General features: G+C 42.0%; 5 non-coding genes across 5 annotated transcripts; 4 read left to right on the top strand and 1 right to left on the bottom strand.

Annotated features, from left to right (window-relative positions):
• The first annotated feature begins 918 nt into the window (after window positions 1–918).
• LOC140310730 (U5 spliceosomal RNA) lies at window positions 919–1,032 on the top strand. Its single transcript, XR_011916773.1, has one exon. It is a non-coding gene; the product is annotated as a U5 spliceosomal RNA (small nuclear RNA).
• Window positions 1,033–1,340: 308 nt separating this feature from the next.
• Window positions 1,341–1,524, top strand: LOC140310355 (U2 spliceosomal RNA). The gene has a single exon (XR_011916433.1). It is a non-coding gene; the product is annotated as a U2 spliceosomal RNA (small nuclear RNA).
• Window positions 1,525–3,723: 2,199 nt separating this feature from the next.
• Window positions 3,724–3,837, top strand: LOC140310729 (U5 spliceosomal RNA). The gene has a single exon (XR_011916772.1). It is a non-coding gene; the product is annotated as a U5 spliceosomal RNA (small nuclear RNA).
• Window positions 3,838–4,145: 308 nt separating this feature from the next.
• Window positions 4,146–4,329, top strand: LOC140310354 (U2 spliceosomal RNA). The gene has a single exon (XR_011916432.1). It is a non-coding gene; the product is annotated as a U2 spliceosomal RNA (small nuclear RNA).
• A 1,448-nt stretch (window positions 4,330–5,777) lies between these two features.
• Window positions 5,778–5,893, bottom strand: LOC140310797 (U5 spliceosomal RNA). The gene has a single exon (XR_011916834.1). It is a non-coding gene; the product is annotated as a U5 spliceosomal RNA (small nuclear RNA).
• Between the last annotated feature and the right edge of the window lie 11,624 nt (window positions 5,894–17,517).

Here is a 17,517-nt window from a genome sequence, read left to right as displayed (position 1 = left end):
TATGTCCAGACTTCTTATGTTGTCAGTTGTTATATATATGAATAAGTGGGTAGCTACTGACAAGCATTAAGCATGTCACACAGCCCAAACATATAACATTTCAGGACACACCACACAGTTAACAACCACAGTGAAGTGTCAAAGCCCAAACATGTAACATTCAACAGGACACTTACACAACACATTCAAATCAAACAGTCAGACAACATACAAGAACATATACCCCAGCCGGCATTGCTCCCTGCCTATTTTCCTACAGCTCACTATGTGTGCGCACACCTTTATTCACAAACTCTTCAACTTATACTCTTTTACCAAAGCTGCTACAGCTCGATTGGCCGAATACCCTTAGATCCTATTTCGGTGAATTTGACATCTGCCTTACATGTAACAGATTAGCGGTTTAGCAGTTTTAATTTAGTTCGAGTGAAGGAATTCATTTTATCGCAAAATCCGAAATTGTGAAGAACTCATGAAAGTAAGCTTATTCTCGGATTCCTGAAACTTTAGATTTGCTCTTTCTTTTACTGCAAAGTACAACGTTGTTTTTTTTTTGATTAAACCTTTCTAGACATGGTAAATATGAAGGACAAAGCAGTTTTAACATAGTTTGAGTGAAGGAATTCATTTTATAGATAAAATCCCAAGAGTCTGCTGAGAAAAGAGAGTGAATGCGAAGTAGACTTTAACACGGCTCTGGGAGCGAGCCGAGTGTGGGCTAACCGGGAGAATTGCTTGAAAGAAACGCGACACCGAATGAGCGGTCAGAACAAAGCCTCAATACGGTGTTCCCGTGGTGTTTTTGTTGCTGCCTTGTCGATTGCACAGGGGCAAGCGTTTCAACCAAGCAACGCTCACCATGGGGAAGGTGGCTATGGCAACTAGCCTGATGCCCTGCTCCCGCAGTGACGGATAATCGTACTCTGGTTTCTCTTCATAACATACAAGTCTTTCGCCTTTTACTAAAGACTTTCGTGGAGAGCAGCACTAATGAGTTGTTTCTATTTTTGGCAGGCTTTACCTTTGCGGGTGAAGCCCTTTCTGTCTCTGCAAAATAAATTTTGTTACTGTGCAGAGTTACTTCTCTGAGTAGAGTCGCCTTACTTGTTGCGATTGTGCCGATGTTCGAAGCTGGAGTGCAAAGTTTTTGCTTGAATGGTGCTTGCTGGAGCATGCGGGAGTGCAAAGTTATACCATTTAAAAGGGCTGAAGAGTGCTCAGTGCAGCGGGTGGGCGGAGGTGCAACGTGACACTCTGGCCACCTATGGCCATAAAAAGAACACTGCTACAAGTGCGCATTGTGCCAGCAAGGGCCCTCGGACCTGAAACAGTGGACAGTTATCGCTTCTCGGCCTTTTGGCTAAGATCAAGTGTAGTATCTGTTCTTATCAGTTTAATATGTCCTCTATACGAGGACTACATATTAAATGGATTTTTAAGAATAGGAGTTGAAAAAGAAGCTTGCTCCGTTCACTCCAAGCATCGACCCAGTACTGCAGTGCCGCTGGGAACGGTGCGCTCTTCTCTGCTCTTGTGAAAAAGCAAACAGCGATGCAGGATGGAAGTTTCAGGGAGCCCAAGATGAAACTTTCTTTTAATCTGCTGAGAAAAGAGAGTGAATGCGAAGTAGACTTTAACACAGCTCTGGGAGCGAGCTGAGTGTGGGCTAACCGGGAGAATTGCTTGAAAGAAACGCGACACCGAATGAGTGGTCAGAACAAAGCCTCAATACGGTGTTCCCGTGGTGTTTGTGGCTGCCTTGTCTTTTGCACAGAGTAAAAGACAAGGCAGCCATCGAATAGGGCCCGATTGTTCCTACTTGGTCAGCCGAGGAGCAAGGGGGGGGGAGCAAGCGTCTCAACCAAGCAAATCTCACCAAGTAGGAACAATCGGGCCCTATTCGATGGCTGCAACACCTGAAAGAGATATTGATGCGAGACCCGATCAAAAGCTTTTTCAAAGTCTAAATTTAAGATGACAAGCCGGGTGTTTCTGTCTCTAGCGTAATCAATGATGTCTCGAATCAGTACGAGGCTGTCGGTGAGTTGTCTCTCTGAGATGACACAAGCCTGGTCTGGGTGAATTACCTCCTCTAAAACAGAGGACATCCGTGTCGTTAAAACCTTGCTAAAAAGTTTACAGTCAAAGTTTAAAAGTGTGATGGGCCTCCAATTCTTTAGGTCAGTCTTATCATTTTTATCAGAAGTGAAGAAATAAATGAATGCCTATCAACAAATGTGGGATCTAAACTCTAGTGCTTCCTCTAAAATAATTTCCTTTCTCAATTTAGAAATGTGTGTGTGTAAGTCACAACACCCGTGACACCAAAACGGCTTTCTTTTCTCTACACTCTGCACTATGAGCACACACACCAAATCAGAAAGGCTTTTTTCTCTCTTTTCTACATTATGGACTGTGGGGACACAAAACCGCTCTCTCTTTTTTTTTTTATCGTGTGCCAGGGCGTTGTCTCACGTATTAGATTGTGCTTAAGATACGAATGGGTTTATCAGTCACATCAGAATCCATACATACTGATCCTCCCGTAATAAAATGGTCGGATCTTATCAAACACACTTTGTTTCTTGTGACAATCAAGTCAGCGAAACAGCCTATACACGTCAAGACACTGAATCAAGTTTGCCACAAGAACTCATAAGTTTGGCAGTATTGCTCTGCCGTCAGCAATCATACACCCATTTTATTTTCGTGAGACATGTGCAGGCACCTGTTCATCTACTGTTCTATCACTATGAATTAGTTTATCTATTATCAATAAGGATACTTCTACAACTACTATCAAAGTATGTCCAGACTTCTTATGTTGTCAGTTGTTATATATATGAATAAGTGGGTAGCTACTGACAAGCATTAAGCATGTCACACAGCCCAAACATATAACATTTCAGGACACACCACACAGTTAACAACCACAGTGAAGTGTCAAAGCCCAAACATGTAACATTCAACAGGACACTTACACAACACATTCAAATCAAACAGTCAGACAACATACAAGAACATATACCCCAGCCGGCATTGCTCCCTGCCTATTTTCCTACAGCTCACTATGTGTGCGCACACCTTTATTCACAAACTCTTCAACTTATACTCTTTTACCAAAGCTGCTACAGCTCGATTGGCCGAATACCCTTAGATCCTATTTCGGTGAATTTGACATCTGCCTTACATGTAACAGATTAGCGGTTTAGCAGTTTTAATTTAGTTAGAGTGAAGGAATTCATTTTATCGCAAAATCCGAAATTGTGAAGAACTCATGAAAGTAAGCTTATTCTCGGATTCCTGAAACTTTAGATTTGCTCTTTCTTTTACTGCAAAGTACAACGTTGTTTTTTTTTTTATTAAATCTTTCTAGACATGGTAAATATGAAGGACAAAGCAGTTTTAACATAGTTTGAGTGAAGGAATTCATTTTACAGATAAAATCCCAAGAGTCTGCTGAGAAAAGAGAGTGAATGCGAAGTAGGCTTTAACACGGCTCTGGGAACGAGCCGAGTGTGGGCTAACCGGGAGAATTGCTTGAAAGAAACGCGACACCGAATGAGCGGTCAGAACAAAGCCTCAATACGGTGTTCCCGTGGTGTTTTTGTTGCTGCCTTGTCGATTGCACAGGGGCAAGCGTTTCAACCAAGCAACGTTCACCATGGGGAAGGTGGCTATGGCAACTAGCCTGATGCCCTGCTCCCGCAGTGACGGATAATCGTACTCTGGTTTCTCTTCATAACATACAAGTCTTTCGCCTTTTACTAAAGACTTTCGTGGAGAGCAGCACTAATGAGTTGTTTCTATTTTTGGCAGGCTTTACCTTTGCGGGTGAAGCCCTTTCTGTCTGTGCAAAATAAATTTTGTTACTGTGCAGAGTTACTTCTCTGAGTAGAGTCGCCTTACTTGTTGCGATTGTGCCGATGTTCGAAGCTGGAGTGCAAAGTTGTTGCTTGAATGGTGCTTGCTGGAGCATGCGGGAGTGCAAAGTTATACCATTTAAAAGGGCTGAAGAGTGCTCAGTGCAGCGGGTGGGCGGAGGTGCAACGTGACACTCTGGCCACCTATGGCCATAAAAAGAACACTGCTACAAGTGCGCATTGTGCCAGCAAGGGCCCTCGGACCTGAAACAGTGGACAGTTATCGCTTCTCGGCCTTTTGGCTAAGATCAAGTGTAGTATCTGTTCTTATCAGTTTAATATGTCCTCTATACGAGGACTACATATTAAATGGATTTTTAAGAATAGGAGTTGAAAAAGAAGCTTGCTCCGTTCACTCCAAGCATCGACCCAGTACTGCAGTGCCGCTGGGAACGGTGCGCTCTTCTCTGCTCTTGTGAAAAAGCAAACAGCGATGCAGGATGGAAGTTTCAGGGAGCCCAAGATGAAACTTTCTTTTAATCTGCTGAGAAAAGAGAGTGAATGCGAAGTAGACTTTAACACAGCTCTGGGAGCGAGCTGAGTGTGGGCTAACCGGGAGAATTGCTTGAAAGAAACGCGACACCGAATGAGTGGTCAGAACAAAGCCTCAATACGGTGTTCCCGTGGTGTTTGTGGCTGCCTTGTCTTTTGCACAGAGTAAAAGACAAGGCAGCCATCGAATAGGGCCCGATTGTTCCTACTTGGTCAGCCGAGGAGCAAGGGGGGGGGAGCAAGCGTCTCAACCAAGCAAATCTCACCAAGTAGGAACAATCGGGCCCTATTCGATGGCTGCAACACCTGAAAGAGATATTGATGCGAGACCCGATCAAAAGCTTTTTCAAAGTCTAAATTTAAGATGACAAGCCGGGTGTTTCTGTCTCTAGCGTAATCAATGATGTCTCGAATCAGTACGAGGCTGTCGGTGAGTTGTCTCTCTGAGATGACACAAGCCTGGTCTGGGTGAATTACCTCCTCTAAAACAGAGGACATCCGTGTCGTTAAAACCTTGCTAAAAAGTTTACAGTCAAAGTTTAAAAGTGTGATGGGCCTCCAATTCTTTAGGTCAGTCTTATCATTTTTATCAGAAGTGAAGAAATAAATGAATGCCTATCAACAAATGTGGGATCTAAACTCTAGTGCTTCCTCTAAAATAATTTCCTTTCTCAATTTAGAAATGTGTGTGTGTAAGTCACAACACCCGTGACACCAAAACGGCTTTCTTTTCTCTACACTCTGCACTATGAGCACACACACCAAATCAGAAAGGCTTTTTTCTCTCTTTTCTACATTATGGACTGTGGGGACACAAAACCGCTCTCTCTTTTTTTTTTTATCGTGTGCCAGGGCGTTGTCTCACGTATTAGATTGTGCTTAAGATACGAATGGGTTTATCAGTCACATCAGAATCCATACATACTGATCATCCCGTAATAAAATGGTCGGATCTTATCAAACACACTTTGTTTCTTGTGACAATCAAGTCAGCGAAACAGCGTATACACGTCAAGACACTGAATCAAGTTTGCCAAAAGAACTCATAAGTTTGGCAGTATTGCTCTGCCGTCAGCAATCATACATCCATTTTATTTTCGTGAGACATGTGCAGGCACCTGTTCATCTACTGTTCTATCACTATGAATTAGTTTATCTATTATCAATAAGGATACTTCTACAACTACTCTATCAAAGTATGTCCGGACTTCTTACGTAGTCAGTTGCTATATATGAATAAGTGGGTAGCTACTGACAAGCATTAAGCATGTCACACAGCCCAAACATATAACATTTCAGGACACACCACACAGTTAACAACCACAGTGAAGCGTGTCAAAGCCCAAACATGTAACATTCAACAGGACACTTACACAACTCCCGGTAATATAATTGAAACAACTCATTAGTGCTGCTCTCCACGGAAGTCTTTAGTAAAAGGCGAAAGACTTGTATGTTATGAAGAGAAACCAGAGTACGATTATCTGTCACTGCGGGAGCAGGGCATCAGGCTAGTTGGTATAGCCACCTTCCCCATGGTGAGCTTTGCTTGGTTGAGACGCTTGCCCCCCCCCCTTGCTCCTCGGCTGACCAAGTAGGAACAATCGGGCCCTATTCGATGGCTGCCTTTTCTTTTACTCTATGCAAAAGACAAGGCAGCAACAAAAACACCACGAGAATCCCGTATTGAGGCTTTGTTCTGACCGCTCATTCGGTGTCGCGTTTCTTTCAAGCAATTCTCCCGGTTAGCCGACACTCGGCCCGCTCCCATAGCCGTGTTAAAGTCTACTTCGCATTCACTCTCTTTTCTCTGCAGACTCTTGGGATTTTATCTATAAAATGAATTCCTTCACTCAAACTATGTCAAAACTGCTTTGTCGTTCATATTTACCATGTCTAGAAAGATTTAAACAAAAAAAACAACGTTGTACTTTGCAGTAAAAGAAAGAGCAAATCTAAAGTTTCAGGAATCCGAGAATAAGCTTACTTTCATGAGTGCTTCACGATTTCGGATTTTGCTATAAAATGAATTCCTTCACTCAAACTAAATTAAAACTGCTAAACCGCTAATCTGTTACATGTAAGGCAGATGTCAAATTCACCGAAATAGGATCTAAGGGTATTCGGCCAATCGAGCTGTAGCAGCTTCGGTAAAAGAGTATAAGTTGAAGAGTTTGTGAATAAAGGTGTGCGCACACATAGTGAGCTGTAGGAAAATAGGCAGGGAGCAATGCCGGCTGGGGTATATGTTCTTGTATGTTGTCTGACTGTTTGATTTGAATGTGTTGTGTAAGTGTCCTGTTGAATGTTTGGGCTTTGACACTTCACTGTGGTTGTTAACTGTGTGGTGTGTCCTGAAATGTTATATGTTTGGGCTGTGTGACATGCTTAATGCTTGTCAGTAGCTATCCACTTATTCATATATAGCAACTGACAACATAAGAAGTCTGGACATACTTTGATAGTAGTTGTAGAAGTATCCTTATTGATAATAGATAAACTAATTCATAGTGATAGAACAGTAGATGAACAGGTGCCTGCACGTCTCACGAAAATAAAATGGGTGTATGATTGCTGACGGCAGAGCAATACTGCCAAACTTATGAGTTCTTGTGGCAAACTTGATTCAGTGTCTTGACGTGTATACGCTGTTTCGCTGACTTGATTGTCACAAGAAGCAAAGTGTGTTTGATAAGATCCGACCATTTTATTACGGGAGGATCAGTATGTATGGATTCTGATGTGACTGATAAACCCATTCGTATCTTAAGCATAATCTAATACGTGAGACAACGCCCTGGCACACAATCAAAAAAAAAAAGAGAGAGCGGTTTTGTGTCCCCACAGTCCATAATGTAGAAAAGAGAGAAAAAAGCCTTTCTGATTTGGTGTGTGTGCTCATAGTGCAGAGTGTAGAGAAAAGAGAGAAAAGAAAGCCGTTTTGGTGTCACGGGTGTTGTGACTTACACACACACATTTCTGAATTGAGAAAAGAAATTATTTTAGAGGAAGCAGTAGAGTTTAGATCCCACATTTGTTGATACGCATTCATTTATTTCTTCGCTTCTGATGAAGTTTCAACAATAAACAACAAACTTTGTATTATGAGAAAGAACCAGACTCATTCTTCAGGAATCCGAAAATAAGCACGAATTCGGATTCTCCTATAAAACGAATTAATTAACTCAAACCAAGTTAAGACTGCTTTGTCCTTCATATTTATTCATGTCTAATCAAGTTTCAACGATAAACAACGTACTTTGTAGAATGTGAAAGAACTTCTTCAGCAATAAGCATCTCTCGACATATGACGAAATACAGATTTTGTTATAAAATTAATTTCTTCTATCAGCGTGACTTAAAACTGTTTGTCCTCCTTATTTATCCACTTCAAATCAAGTTTCAACAATTAAAAAAAAATTGTAGTTTGAGAAAGAACAACTTAATCTTCAGCAATCAGTATAAAAAGAGGGTAACAAAAGGTGCAAATGCCAACTATACATCACTAAAAGGTGGAGCGGAAGTATTCAGCTGCAAGTAGGTGTGAATGTTCGACCATAATTTGTAAAAAGTGGGTAAGAAAAGGTTCGAATGCCCGACTAAATATTAACAAAAGCGGGAGGAGAGGTCTTCGGATGAGAGTGGGTGAGAATTTCCTACCATACAAGTATGGTGGAGAGGAAGCTGTGATTGGCCGACAATAGTAAAAAGCAGGTGAGAAAAGGTGCGAATGTCAAAACATACATGATCAAAACAGGGAGCGGAGGTGTTTGGCTGCGACAAGGTGTGAATGTCCACCCATAATTAATGAAAAACGGGCAACAAGTAGGTTTGAATGCCCAACCATACATCATCAAAAGCAGGAGTGGATGTGTTCGGCTTCAAGAAGGTATGAATGTCCATCAATAATTGCTATAAAACATGAAAGAAAATTTTCGAATATCAAACCGCACATAATCATAAGCGGGAGAGGAGGTGTTCCGCTGCAAGAAGGTGTGAATATCCACCCATAATTACTGAAAAATGGGTAAGAAAAGGTGCGAATGCCCAACCATACATCATCAAAAGCAGGAGTGGATGTGTTCGGCTACAAGAAGGTTTGAATGTCCGACCATAGTTTGTAAAAAGCGGGTAAGAACAGGTTTGTATGCCCGACTGTACACCATCAAATGCGGGAGTGGAGTTGTTCGGCTGTGAGTAGGTGTGAATCTCCAACCATAATTGCTGAAAAATGTGTTAGAAAAGGTAAAAATGCCGGTCCATACATCATCAAAAGCAGGAGAGGTGGTGTTCGGCTGCAAGTAGGTGTGAATGTCCAGCCATAATTACTCACAAATGGGTAAGAAAAGGTAGTATTGCCAGACCATACATGATCAAAACAGGGAGCGGAGGTGGTTAAGCTGCAAGAAGGTGTTAATGTCCGACTAAAGTTCAAATATATTAACAAAAGCGGGAGGAGAGGTCTTCGGATGAGAGTGGTTGAAAATTTCCGACCATAATGTATAAAATGCGGTGAAAAAAAGGTGTGATAGAACACTAAAAGGTGGAGCGGAAGTGTTCGGCTGCAAGAAGGTGTGAATGTCCGACTATATTTGGTGAAAAGCAGGTGAAGCAAGGTCTGAATGCCCAACCTTACATCATCAAAAGCGAGATCAGAGGTGTTTGGCTGCAAGAAGGCCATAGTTTGCCAAAAGCGGGTAAGGTGCGAATGTCCGACTAAATATCAACAAAATTTGGGGCGGAGGTCTTCGGATGCAAGTGGGTGTGAATATCCCACCATACAAGTATGGTGGAGAGGAAGCTGTGAATAGCCGACCATAGTTTGGAAAAAGCGGGTAAGAAAAGGTTTGAATGCCCGAACATACACCATCAAAAGAGGGAGCGGAGGTGTTCCGCTGTACGAAGGTGTGAATGGCCGACCACACTTGGTAAAAAGCGGGTAAGAAAAGGTTAAAATACCCGACTGTACACAATCAATAGCGGGAGCGGATGTGTTCGGCTACAAGAAGATGTGACAGTCCGACCATGGTTTGTAAAAAGCGGGAGCAGAGGTGTTCCGCTGTAAGACGGTGTGAATGTCCGACCATAGTTGGTAAAAAGCGGGTAAGAGAAGGTTAAAATACCCGACTGTACACAATCAATAGCGGGAGCGGAGTTGTTCGGCTACAAGAAGGTGTGAAAGTCCGACCATAATTGCTGAAGAATGTGTTAGAAAAGGTAAGAATGCTGGACCATACATCATCAAAAGCGGGAGAGGTGGTGTTCGGCTGCAAAAAGGTGTGACTGTTCGACTAAAGTTTGTAAAAAGTCGGTAAGACAAGGTGCGAATGCCTGACAATGTATGATCAAAAGCGGGAGCGGAGGTGTTCAGCTGCAAGAAGGTCTACATGTCCATCAATAATTGCTAGAAAACATGAAAGAAACTTTTCGAAAATCAAACCGCACATGAGCATAAGTGGGATAGGAGGTGTTCAGCTGCAAGGTGTGAATGTCCACCCATAATTCCTGAAAAATGGGCAAAAAAAAGGTGTGAATGCCCAACCATACATCATCAAAAGCAGGAGTGGAAGTGTTCGGCTACAAGAAGGTGTGAACGTCCAACCAAAATATGTAAAAAGAAGTTAAGAAAAGGTTCGAATATCCAACCAAACATAATCAAAAGCGGGAGCAGAGCTGTTCGACTGCAAGTAGGTGTGAATGTCAGATCATAATTTGCAAAAAGCTGATGAGAAAGGGTGAGAATGCCCGACTATACATCATCAAATGCGGGAGCGGAGTTGTTCGGCTGTGAGTAGGTGTGAATCTCCGACCATAATTGCTGAAAAATGTGTTAGAAAAGGTAAAAATGCCGGTCCATACATCATCAAAAGCGAGAGAGGTTGTGTTCGGCTGCAAGTAGGTGTGAATGTCCAGCCATAATTACTCACAAACGGGTAAGAAAAGGTAGTAGCCAGACCATATATGATCAAAACAGGGAGCGGAGGTGGTTCAGCTGCAAGAAGGTTTGAATGTCAAACTAAAGTTCAAATATATTAACAAAAGTGGGAGGAGAGGTCTTCGGATGAGAGTGGTTGAAAATTTCCAACCATAATGTATAAAATGCGGTGAAAAAAAAGGTGTGATAGAACACTAAAAGGTGGAGCGGAAGTGTTCGGCTGCAAGAAGGTGTGAATGTCCGACTATATTTGGTGAAAAGCAGGTGAAGCAAGGTCTGAATGCCCAACCTTACATCATCAAAAGCAAGATCAGAGTTGTTTGGCTGCAAGAAGGCCATAGTTTGCCAAAAGCGGGTAAGGTGCGAATGTCCGACTAAATATCAACAAAATTTGGGGCGGAGGTCTTCGGATGCAAGTGGGTGTGAATATCCCACCATACAAGTATGGTGGAGAGGAAGCTGTGAATAGCCGACCATAGTTTGGAAAAAGCGGGTAAGAAAAGGTTGGAATGCCCGAACATACACCATCAAAAGAGGGAGCGGAGGTGTTCCGCTGTACGAAGGTGTGAATGTCCAACCATACTTGGTAAAAAGCGAGTAAGAAAAGGTTAATATACCCGACTGTACACAATCAATAGCGGGAGCGGATGTGTTCGGCTACAAGAAGGTGTGACAGTCCGACCATGGTTTGTAAAAAGCGGGTAAGAAAAGGTGCGAATGTCCGACAATGTATGATCAAAAGAGAGAGCAGAGGTTTTCGGATACACGAAAGTTTGAATGTCCTACCATAGTTTGTAAATAGCGGGTAAGAAAAGGTTCGAATGCCCGACTATACACCATAAAAAGCGGGAGCGGAGGTGTTCCGCTGTAAGACGGTGTGAATGTCCGACCATAGTTGGTAAAAAGCGGGTAAGAAAAGGTTAAAATACCCGACTGAACAAAATCAATAGCGGGAGCGGAGTTGTTCGGCTACAAGAAGGTCTGAAAGTCCGACCATGGTTTGTAAAAAGCAATTAAGAAAAGGTTCGAATATCCAACCAAACATATTCAAAAGCGGGAGCAGAGCTGTTCGACTGCAAGTAGGTGTGAATGTCCAGCCATAATTACTCACAAACGGGGGAAGAAAGGGTAGTATTGCCAGACCATACATGATCAAAACAGGGAGCGGAGGTTCAGCTGCAAGGTGTGAATGTCTGACTATAGTTTGTAAAAAGCGGGTAAGACAAGGTGCGAATGCCCGACAATGTATGATCAAAAGAGAGAGCGGAGGTGTTCGGCTGCAAGGTCTGAATGTCCAACCATCATTTGTAATAACCGGGTAAGAAAAGGCTCGAAAGCCCGACTATACATCATCAAAAGCGGGAGCGGAGGTGTTCAGCTGCAAGAAGGTGTGAATGTTCGACTAAAGTTTGTAAAAAGCTGGTAAGACAAGGAGCGATGTCCCGACATTGTATGATCAAAAGCGGGAGCGGAGGTGTCCAGCTGTGAGTAGGTGTGAATGTCCGACCATAATTGCTGAAAAATGTGTTAGAAAAGGTAAGAATACTGGACCATACATCATCAAAAGCGGGAGAGGTGGTGTTCAGCTGCAAGAAGGTGTGAAAGTCCGACAATGGTTTGTAAAAAGCGGGTAATAAAAGGTTCGAATGCCCGAATATACATCATCAAAAGCGGAAGCGGAGGTGTTCGGATGCAAGAAGGTGTGAACGTCCAACCAAAATATGTAAAAAGAAGTTAAGAAAAGGTTCGAATATCCAACCAAACATAATCAAAAGCGGGAGCAGAGCTGTTCGACTGCAAGTAGGTGTGAATGTCAGATAATAATTTGCAAAAAGCTGATGAGAAAGGGTGAGAATGCCCGACTATACATCATTAAATGCGGGAGCGGAGTTGTTCGGCTGTGAGTAGGTGTGAATCTCCGACCATAATTGCTGAAAAATGTGTTAGAAAAGGTAAAAATGCCGGTCCATACATCATCAAAAGCGAGAGAGGTTGTGTTCGGCTGCAAGTAGGTGTGAATGTCCAGCCATAATTACTCACAAACGGGTAAGAAAAGGTAGTATTGCCAGACCATATATGATCAAAACAGGGAGCGGAGGTGGTTCAGCTGCAAGAAGGTTTGAATGTCAAACTAAAGTTCAAATATATTAACAAAAGCGGGAGGAGAGGTCTTCGGATGAAAGTGGTTGAAAATTTCCAACCATAATGTATAAAATGTGGTGAAAAAAAAGGTGTGATAGAACACTAAAAGGTGGAGCGGAAGTGTTCGGCTGCAAGAAGGTGTGAATGTCCGACTATATTTGGTGAAAAGCAGGTGAAGCAAGGTCTGAATACCCAACCTTACATCATCAAAAGCAAGATCAGAGTTGTTCGGCTGCAAGAAGGCCATAGTTTGCCAAAAGCGGGTAAGGTGCGAATGTCCGACTAAATATCAACAAAATTTGGGGCGGAGGTTTTCGGATGCAAGTGGGTGTGAATATCCCACCATACAAGTATGGTGGAGAGGAAGCTGTGAATAGCCGACCATAGTTTGGAAAAAGCGGGTAAGAAAAGGTTTGAATGCCCGAACATACACCATCAAAAGAGGGAGCGGAGGTATTCCGCTGTACGAAGGTGTGAATGTCCGACCATACTTGGTAAAAAGCGGGTAAGAAAAGGTTAAAATACCCGACTGTACACAATCAATAGCGGGAGTGGATGTGTTCGGCTACAAGAAGGTGTGACAGTCCGACCATGGTTTGTAAAAAGCGGGTAAGAAAAGGTGCGAATGTCCGACAATGTATGATCAAAAGAGAGAGCGGAGGTTTTCGGATACACGAAGGTTTGAATGTCCTACCATAGTTTGTAAATAGCGGGTAAGAAAAGGTTCGAATGCCCGACTATACACCATAAAAAGCGGGAGCGGAGGTGTTCCGCTGTAAGACGGTGTGAATGTCCGACCATAGTTGGTAAAAAGCGGGTAAGAAAAGTTAAAATACCCGACTGTACACAATCAATAGCGGGAGCGGAGTTGTTCGGCTACAAGAAGGTGTGAAAGTCCGACCATGGTTTGTAAAAAGCGGGTAAGAAAAGGTTTGAATGCCCGAACATACACCATCAAAAGAGGGAGCGGAGGTGTTCCGCTGTACGAAGGTGTGAATGTCCGACCATACTTGGTAAAAAGCGGGTAAGAAAAGGTTAAAATTCCCGACTGTACACAATCAATAGCGGGAGCGGATGTGTTCGGTTACAAGAAGGTGTGACAGTCCGACCATGGTTTGTAAAAAGCGGGTAAGAAAAGGTGCGAATGTCCGACAATGTATGATCAAAAGAGAGAGCGGAGTTTTTGGATACACGAAGGTTTGAATGTCGTACCATAGTTTGTAAATAGCGGGTAAGAAAAGGTTCGAATGCCCGACTATACACCATAAAAAGCGGGAGTGGAGGTGTTCCGCTGTAAGACGGTGTGAATGTCCGACCATAGTTGGTAAAAAGCGGGTAAGAAAAGGTTAAAATACCCGACTGTACACAATCAAAAGCGGGAGCGGAGTTGTTCGGCTACAAGAAGGTGTGAAAGTCCGACCATGGTTTGTAAAAAGCAGTTAAGAAAAGGTTCGAATATCCAAACCAAACATAATCAAAAGCGGTAGCAGAGCAGTTCGACTGCAAGTAGGTGTGAATGTCCAGCCATAATTACTCACAAACGTAGGAAGAAAAGGTAGTATTGCCAGACCATACATGATCAAAACAGGGAGCGGAGGTTCAGCTGCAAGGTGTGAATGTCTGACTATAGTTTGTAAAAAGCGGGTAAGACAAGGTGCGAATGCCCAACAATGTATGATCAAAAGAGAGAGCGGAGGTGTTCGGCTGCAAGGTCTGAATGTCCAACCATAATTTGTAAAAACCGGGTAAGAAAAGGCTTTAAAGCCCGACTATACATCATCAAAAGCGGGAGCGGAGGTGTTCAGCTGCAAGAAGGTGTGAATGTTCGACTAAAGTTTGTAAAAAGCTGGTAAGACAAGGAGCGATGTCCCGACATTGTATGATCAAAAGCGGGAGCGGAGGTGTCCAGCTGTGAGTAGGTGTGATTGTCCGACCATAATTGCTGAAAAATGTGTTAGAAAAGGTAAGAATACTGGACCATACATCATCAAAAGCGGGAGAGGTGGTGTTCGGCTGCAAGAAGGTGTGAAAGTCCGACAATGGTTTGTAAAAAGCGGGTAATAAAAGGTTCGAATGCCCGAATATACATCATCAAAAGCGGAAGCGGAGGTGTTCGGATGCAAGAAGGTGTGAACGTCCAACCAAAGTTTGTAAAAAGCAGTGAAAAGCGAGAAAAAGCATTTCGTGAGTTCCGCATGATTTGGGATTTTGCTTATAAAATGCATTACTTCACTCAAACTATGTTAAAACTGATTTGTCCTTCATATTTACCATGTCTAGAAATATTTAAACAAAAAAACAACGTTGTACTTTGCAGTAAAAGAAAGAGCAAATCTAAAGTTTCAGGAATCCGAGTATAAGCCTGCTTTCATGAGTTCTGCACGATTTCGGATTTTGCTATAAAATGAATTGCTTTGCTCAAACCAAGTTAAAACTGCTTTGTCCTTCCATATTCATCAATGTCTAGATCGACTTCAACAAAGAAAAACATTGGACTTTGCAGTAGAAGAAGTTGAAATCCATCTACACATTGATAAATATGAAGGACAAAGCAGTTCCCACTTGCCCATAAGAAAATAAGCTTATTCTCGGATTCCTGATCCTTATTCCTGATCCTTCGCTCTTTCTTCTACTGCAAAATACAATGTTGTTCTTTGTTGAAGTCGATCTAGACATTGATAAATATGAAGGAAAAAGCAGTTTTAACTTGGTTTGAGTGAATGAATTCATTTTATACATAAAATCCGAAATCGTGCAGAACTCATGAAAATAAGCTTATTCTCGGATTCCTAAAACTTTTGATTGGCTCTTTCTTTTACTGCAAAGTACAACGTTGTTTTTTTGTTTAAATCTTTCGAGACATTGATAAATATGAAGGTAAAAGCCGTTTTAACATAGTTTGAGTGAAGGAATTGATTTTATAGATAAAATCCCAAATCATGCAGAACTCCTCAAAAGGGGCGTATGGCTTAATCACAAGTGTGGTTCTTTCTCATTCAGGGTAGTATGAGGAAGTTTATGCTTGAAATATATGTAGAAATGGGTACATATGAAGGACAAAGCAGTGTTAACTTAGAGTGAAGGAATTCATTTTATACATAAAATCCCAAATCATGCAGAACGTATGAAAAGAAGCTTATTCTCGGATTCCTGATCCTTCAGTTTTGCTCTTTCTTCTACTGCAAAATACAATGTTGTTCTTTGTTGAAGTCGATCTAGACATTGATAAATATGAAGGAAAAAGCAGTTTTAACTTGGTTTGAGTGAATGAATTCATTTTATACATAAAATCCGAAATCGTGCAGAACTCATGAAAATAAGCTTATTCTCGGATTCCTAAAACTTTTGATTTGCTCTTTCTTTTATTGCAAAGTACAACGTTGTTTTTTTGTTTAAATCTATCGAGACATTGATAAATATGAAGGTAAAAGCCGTTTTAACATAGTTTGAGTGAAGGAATTAATTTTATAGATAAAATCCCAAATCATGCAGAACTCCTCAAAAGGGAGGTATGGCTTAATCACAAGTGTGGCTCTTTCTCATTCAGGGTAATATGAGGAAGTTTATGCTTGAAATATATGTAGAAATGGGTACATATGAAGGACAAAGCAGTGTTAACTTAGTTTGCGTGAAGAAATTCATTTTATACATAAAATCCGAAATCGTGCAGAACTCATGAAAATAAGCTTATTCTCGGATTCCTAAAACTTTTGATTTGCACTTTCTTTTACTGCAAAGTACAACGTTGTTTTTTGTTGAAATCTATCTAGACATTGATAAATACCAGCCAAAACTCTGCTGCCGCTTTTGATAATTTATGGTTGGGCATTCTTACCTTTTCTTACCCGCTTTTTACAAATTATGATCTTACATTCACACCTACTTGCAGTCGAACACCTTCTCATCCACTTATGATCATGTGCGGTTGGGCTTTCGCACCTTTTCTTACCCATTTTTCAGTAATTATGGGTGGGCATTCAGACCTTCTTGCAGCCGAAAACCTCCGCTCCTCTTTTGATCATACATTGTTGGGCATTCACACCTTGTCTTACCCGCTTTTTACAAACTTTAGTCGGACATTCAAACCTTCTTGCAGCTGAACCACCTCCGCTCCCTGTTTTGATCATATATGGTCTGGCAATAGTACCTTTTCTTACCCATTTGTGAGTAATTATGGCTGGACATTCACACCTTCTTGCAGCTGAACACCTCCTCTCCTGCTAATGATCATGTAAGGTTTGATATTCGAAAATTTTCTTTCATGTTTTAAAGCAATTATTAATGGACATTCACACCTACTTGCAGCCGAACACCACCTCTCCCGCTTTTGATGATGTATGGACAGGCATTCTTACCTTTTCTAACACATTTTTCAGCAATTATGGTTGGAGAATCACACCTACTCACAGCCGAACAACTCCGCTACCGCATTTGATGGTGTATAGTCGGGATTTCTCACCCTTTCTCATCAGCTTTTTGCAAATTATTCTCTGACATTCACACCTACTTGCAGTCGAACACCTTCTCATCCGCTTTTGATTATGTTTGGTTAGATATTCGAACCTTTTCTTAACTGCTTTTTTACAAACTTTGGTCGGACGTTCACACCTTCTTGCAGCCGAACACCTACGCTTCCGGTTTTGATAGTGTATTTTCGGGCATACGAACCTTTTCTTACCCGCTTTTTACAAACCATGGTCGGACATTCACACCTTCTCTTAGCTGAACAACTCCGCTCCCTCTTTTGATTGTGTACAGTCGGGTATTTTAACCTTTTCTTACCCGCTTTTTACCAACTATGATCGGACATTCACACCGTCTTACAGCCGAACACCTCCGCTCCCTCTTTTGATGGTGTATGTTCGGGCATTCGAACCTTTTCTTACCCGCTTTTTACAAACCAGGATCGGACTTTCACACCTTTTAGTAGCCGAAAAACTCCGCTCCCGCTATTGATTGTGTACAGTCGGGTATTTTAACCTTTTCTTACCGCTTTTTACCAACTATTGTCGGACATTCACACCG

The sequence above is a fragment of the Leuresthes tenuis genome, unplaced genomic scaffold (assembly GCF_036924035.1).
Source record: "Leuresthes tenuis unplaced genomic scaffold, fLeuTen1.0.hap1 SCAF_6, whole genome shotgun sequence".
Taxonomy (NCBI): Eukaryota; Metazoa; Chordata; class Actinopteri; order Atheriniformes; family Atherinopsidae; genus Leuresthes; species Leuresthes tenuis.
This window is presented reverse-complemented; position numbering and strand designations above follow the sequence as displayed.